Here is a 6897-nt window from a genome sequence, read left to right on the forward strand (position 1 = left end):
AAGACTGTGGCCCCAGCCTACGGTTCGACTACAGTTTCAAGAGACTCTAAACTGGAACCACCCAGTCAAGCCACTCCTGAATTTCTCAGATCACAGGGACTATGAGAGAATAAATGCTTGTTGTTTAAGCGATTCACTTTTAGGGTAATTTGTTACACAGTGATATTTGATATACCTGCTAACAAGGAAGGAGGCGTGGTTGCTTGCAAAGAGGAGACAGAGCACGGAATGGCCGCTGAGATCACGAGAAAGGGAGCGGTGGACCCACAATACAGGTCTGATTAGTGGTTGCAAACTGTAGTTCAGAACCACCTGACTTGGGTACCAGTTAAATATTCAGATTCCTGAGCCTTGCGTTCCTGAATCAGGCTTTTCGCTGGGAAAATGGCACTGGCGATCTGCATTTGAAAAAGTGCCCAAGTGATTCTTTTAAAGAGCCATTGAGTTCGAGAATAATTGTCAGCAGAGGCAAAAAGCTAGAATTTAAACTGGGTAACTCAGAGCACAGGCTGGCATCACATAAGCACTACGCTGTGGACATACAAAGAATTGCCAAGTTTCTCCAACAATTCAGCAAATTCTGAGTTAGTGGGGATTACTTTGTATCCCTAAGAAAACATCCTCAGGAGTCCTTATGCTAACCTTCTCTTCCCTTTCTTTGTAAAGAGACTGCCCTATTTCTCCTTCAGTTCACCCTGTGTGGAGAAAGAAGCTCTCCCTATTCCGATTTCGACCTCACTCCAACCTTCTCTGGTCTTGGCGGTCAGGACTCTGCAAAGTCCTGCAAAGTAGGCCAGAAGTGCACAGAAGTGCTTCCTGTTTCTGGGGTTTCTGGGGCCACCCTAATGCAGAGAGGCCTCACATGAGGGTCACGCTGCAGCTTTTGTGAGAAGGGCCTTGGCAGGAAAATCAGAAAGTGGGATGTTCTGGGCAGAAGAGATCAGTGGATTCTGTAAGCCTCAGTTTCTTCATTTAAAAAATGTTAGGGGCGCCTGGGTGGTGCAGTCGGTTAAGCGTCCGACTTCAGCCAGGTCACGATCTCGCGGTCCGTGAGTTCGAGCCCCGCGTCAGGCTCTGGGCTGATGGCTCAGAGCCTGGAGCCTGTTTCCGATTCTGTGTCTCCCTCTCTCTCTGCCCCTCCCCCATTCATGCTCTGTCTCTCTCTGTCCCAAAAATTAAAAAAAAAAAAAAAAAAATTAAAAAATGTTATATGCCGGGGCACCTGGATGGCTCAATCAGTTGAGCGTCCAACTTCTGCTCAGGTCATGATCTCACAGTTTGTGGGTTTAAGCCCCACGTCGGGCTCTGTGCCGACAGCTCAGAGCCGAAGCCTGCTTCGGATTCTGTGTCTCCCTCTCTCTCTGCCCCTCCGCTGTTCGCACTCTAAGATAAATAATTATAAAAAAATTAAAAATTAAAAAAAATTAAAATGTTATACGGCTACATGAAGGGTTGTGTGAGGAGTGACTGAGGTGATGTGTGCAGTGTCCCTAGCACAATGCCTGGCACACAATAGCGGCTCAGAAAATGGGAGCTGCCAATATTAAGAGGTGTGGTAAGGAGGCTATGCCTGGTGCTCTGAATGTAAGTTTATCTTGGTGTTACGATCGTTTCTGTCCCAAATCTGCTTCCCCATGACTGTCCCAATCAGGGCTCCAGCCATAACCCGAGTGAGATATGGGTCCTCGGAGGAGGAAAGATGGAACTAGATGATAAGTGGATTTTATGGAGAACAAAAAGTGAGTTCCTAGACCTAGGGCAGCATTCCTCTAGGTCTCCTGGTTGAGTATTAGAACCACCTGCAGCCCTTACTAACTAACTAGGACTCTAGTCCAGACCAATTACATTAGAATTTCTGCCAGTAGGGACCCAGGCAGTGGAATATTATGAACACTTGTCAGGTGATTTTAGTGATCATCTGGTGTTGAGGTTAAAGCACTCACGTTAAAGTAGAAGGTTCACAGGACTTTTGATTATTATGTACAAAATGAAAACAGCGACAAAAAAATCACAGTGTGGCAACTGAAAGAAGTCAGATAGGGATGTAGGGGTGAATCACTGGAAAATGGAGCATTTTTTAAAACCATACATTTCCAAGAGAGATTTAAGAAAAGCCTTTCAAAAGATATTTAGAATTAGCTAGGAACAAGGAAGCAATACTTTTTCTTTGTGTTGGAAAGTATCTGGTGATCTTTAGGACATTTTCAGAAGAACAGAGTTACCGGTCAGAATGAGCATTTTCCCCAGTCACGTGGTTGGGTCATGTTAAGTGGAAAAACGGCCACAAGTTTGAATATACACTTTTGATCATAAATATATTAAAGAAACATGGAAAGTACCCATGATTATGTTTTATGAATAAAAAAATCTTCATACCAAATGATACCAAATTCTGTATGTGAAGATGACTCATATTTTAAAAATGCGTTTGTATATTTAGAAGAACACTACAGAGAAATTATTGAAAAAGCCAAGTAATTATCCTTCGGGGTTTGAAAAACAAGGATAGCCTTTTGACATCTTTTAAAAAATATCTATGGCTTTTTTTTTAAATGACGATGTATTACTTTTGAATTGGAAAATAAAACATATATTAAACACCCAGGAAAGAAAACACGAGAAGGAAATACAGGAAAACATAATCCAAGGTTGATTTGGTGAGATGGGATTCTGAGTGTTCTTCTCATCTTTCAATTATTTCTCCTGTTGTACATTTTGTGATAATAAGCACAGGTATTTTTCTCTTTCTTGTGAACATTTATTCATCTTTGAGAGATAGAGCACCAGGAGAGGAGAGGCAGAGAGAGAGGGAGATACGGAATCTGAAGCAGGATGCAGGCTCCCAGCCGTCAGCACAGAGCCCTACGTGGGGCTCGAACCCACAAACTGTGAGATCATGACTGAGCCAATGTCAGACACTCAACTGACTGAGCCACCCAGGCGTCCCAAGCGTATGTGTTTTTTAATAATTGGAATACCATAAACTCTATTTAAAAATAAAGATTGAATCCTCTGTTCTTGTTTACAATTTTATTATCTGATGGAGGGAGCTGGATGGAGCATTCGTAAAACAGTTTAAAGTTTAGGAATCAGTTAGCTCAGGGGGTGGCAAATGTTTTCTGTAAGGAACCGGATAGTAAATATATTACCCGGATAGTGTGGTTCATATGGTGTGTATTACAACTATTCAGCCCTGCTTTTGTAGCAGGACAACAGATATAGACGCTAAGTAAATGAACTGGAGTGGCTGTGTTCTTAAAAACTTTATTGATGGATACTGACCTTTGAATTTAATCTAATTTTCATGTGTCATGAAGTCTTCTTTTGATCACCTTCCCCCAACCCCAACCATTAAAAATGTAAAACCATCCTCAGACCATACAAAAACAAGTGGCAGGCTGAATTACCCCCAGAGGCCATAATTTGCTGACTCCTGAGTTAGAGATCAGGAACGTGATGAATGAAACATCCTGTAGTTAGGCTGAAAGACCCCCAAAAGAGATGGCCAATAAACTCTATTTCCTTTCCTTTCCTTTCCTTTCCTTTCCTTTCCTTTCCTTTCCTTTCCTTTCCTTTCCTTTCCTTTCCTTTATTGTATTTATTTAAACCTGTGATTTCTCTGCATCCTCTTATTCCTTTACTAAAGAATTTGGTACTTACTTGGGTGTCTGAGGAAAAAGATGCCATTTGGTTGAAACACGAATATAGGAGCAGGACAACCTGAAAAAAAAAATAGTAATGAAAATCCAGGTCTACAGATACTGAATCTTTGCTGTGCTAGGTATTTCTGGGAAACAAAAGCAGAAATAAGGCGTATCATTATGCAGGAATTATAGGGGCACATGCAGAATTTTGTAGGATCACACAGGAGGCAGAGTAATCATGCTCACGGAAAACGACTGTGTTTATTGGAGGAACTGGTAAGAAACAAGCTGGTAGGAAGACTTATTAAGCGAGTGTCATGGAAAAAACAAATATTGCAAAAAGTCATTTAAAAAAACCAGTAGATTAAGTCACTAGGCACTAATGAAAAATTACCTTTGTGGAGATGACAAACATTTAAGCACTAAACAAATCGAGAAAGGCCTTGTGAAAACTAACGAAGGGAAACCTCACTAGAGTCTGGAGGGAGGCAGTGGGAGTCAAAGCATTCCTCTGCAATTACCGGAAGAAGTGTCAGTTACAGACCCCAACAGAAGAAACCTCGAGAAGAAAGAATCATCACAGTCCCTCACACAGAAAAGACGCACACTGCATCTTTTATAAGAAAACAACTACCCCTGCAACTTAGCTGCTGAGAAACCATGCTTTTCTCCAACGAACTTTAGACTTGCCTTCAAAACAATCCATTCCAAATTCTTCCTGCTTCTCAAAAAACATGCTGTTCCTCTTCTTTGTTGGATGTGCCTATGGTTTTTCAGCAGCTTCTGTGTCCCAAATTACAACTCTCCACTATTCCTGAATAAACCCATTTTTATGGCCTAATTACTGTTTTATTTTTAAGATTAAAATTTTTTTTAATGTTTATTTATTTTTGAGAGAGAGAGAGAGAGAAAGAGACAGCATGAGTGTGCGAGGAGCAGAGAGAGAGGGAGACACAGAATCCAAAGCAGGCTCCAGGCTCTGAGATGTCAGCACAGAGCCCTACATGGGGCTCGAACCCATGAACCATGAGATCATGACTTGAGCTAAAGTCTGATGCTTAACTGATTGAGCCACCCAGGCGCCCCTTATTTTTAAGATTCACAGGCTTTGTAAAAAAAATTAGTCCTGGGGTGGCTCAGTCGGTTAAGCAACTGACTCTTGATCTCAGCTCAGGTCTTGATCTCAGGCTTATGAGTTCAAGCCCCATGTTGGGCTCCATGGTGGGTGTGATGCCTACTGAAAAAAAAAAAAGTCCTGAAGAAAATCAAATGCTGTGGGCTGAAGACAGCAACTTTTTTCATGGTGTACAGCACCAACATTCTTGTTTTTCACTCCCAGAAAACTTTTTCTAGATTACTTTGTTATTGCAGCAAAAATAGCATTCAGTGAGTGAAATCACAAGCAATTGCTTCCATACTCAACTGAAAATATAGAAAATAACTGGAAGACCATTTTTTTTTTTAATTCTGCAGAAAGTAAACAAGTGTAACTAAATAAGTGCTGGTTTGGGACAATTTGTACATTACAGGATTCCAGTGTTTATTAGGCTAGCGGCTAAAGGTATTTTCTTTTAATCAGGCTTCGTGCCCAGCATAGAGCCCAACATAGGATTGAACTCACCACCCTGAGATCAAGGGTCAGATGCTTAAGAACCAAAGAACCACCCATGCACCCCTAAAGGTGTTTCCTTTGAACAAACTCATTATTTTCTTTTAAATCCATCCTCATTACCCATACCATAGATAACTAAGTTCACAATTTTGCTATATACTGACTGAGGCTCTTTTTATTTATTTACTTATTAAAATTTTTTGATGTTTATTTTTTTAAAAAAATTTTTAATGATTATTTATTACTGAGAGAAAGAGAGAGAGCACAAGGAGGGGAAGAGCAGAGAGAGGGGGAGACAAAGAATCCGAAGAAGGTTCCAGGCTCTGAGCTGTCAGCACAGAGCCTGATGCAGGGCTCCAACCCACCGGCTGTGAGATCATGACCTGAGCTGAAGTCAGACGCTTAACCGACTGGGCCACCCAGGCACTCCTAATGTTTATTTATTTATTTTCCTAATGTTTATTTTTGAGAGAGAGTGCGCGTGAGCGCGTGTGAGCGTTTGTGAGCGGGGGAGGGGCAGAGAGAGAGGGAGGCACAGAATCAGAAGTAGGCTCCAGGCTCCCAGCTGTCAGCACGGAGCCCGATGTGGGGCTCGAACTCACAAGCTGTGAGATTACGACTGAGCTGAAGTCAGACACTCAACTGAGCCACCCAGGGGCCCCCAAGGCTCTTTTTAAAATAAACAAATGTTTAAATGGTGGAGCTCATTCCATACAAACTATCTAAATTCGAACCTACAGTTTCTAAGGGCTGGGAGATCAGAAAAAGGGCCAGTAGCTCTTCTCCTTCTCAAACTTCATCTGTGTGTAACTTTAGTTGCAAACAGCAACCCTAGATACAGGACATTCTGAAAAATGGCATGCCTTCGTTTCCACCTAAAAGCATTAAAAGAAAGTAACCTTTTACAATCATTCTATTTATGCCTCAATTTCTAAACCTGAGTACTTCGCTGGGAAAATGTGGAGTTAAAGATGCCTAAGGCTATTTCACCCTCATTTTGAAAACACAATCTTTTCTGTTTCCGAGTAATGGTATACGTTATGTGTTACATTACGAAAACCTGAACAGGGAGGGTTAACCAAATACCATTTGGACTTTAAAAGTAGCTTGAAACATCTCCCAACCGTTCAGTTCTAGTGCAGAAATCTGCATTCTGACCTCAATTCAAGATGGCCTGCTAGCTGCAGTCCCAATTTTAATATTTCATCATGCAAAAAACTTCCATTTAGAAAACACTGCAGTTCTTTAGTCTTCTTACTATAAACCACACGTCCGTGGTATGGTATGGTTAAGATATTCACTTGTGCACTAAGCAGCCTCCTCCAAAGTACAAGCATAAACTGCAGGAAGCAAGGAGTCAGAGATGGCCAAATATTTTTGCAAAACGTGAGTTTCTTTTACCCAGTACTCTCCGGAGCATCTTAAAAAAAAAAAATTCAGCTAAAAAAGAAGTGCCATTTGCTCTAGCAATGACAATGCTGGACAGACACTGACGAACCCCACTCAAGGAGCAAACACCTTCATCCGTGCCCCGTGCAGCTTCTGGCACCTGACGACCACACCCACGCCAATTCCCGCCCCTCGGCCCCGCCCATCGCTGATGCGGGTCGCCGGCGCGGTCACCGTACAGCGGTCCCTACT

Source organism: Acinonyx jubatus, chromosome B3 (genome assembly GCF_027475565.1).
Source record: "Acinonyx jubatus isolate Ajub_Pintada_27869175 chromosome B3, VMU_Ajub_asm_v1.0, whole genome shotgun sequence".
NCBI lineage: Eukaryota > Metazoa > Chordata > Mammalia > Carnivora > Felidae > Acinonyx > Acinonyx jubatus.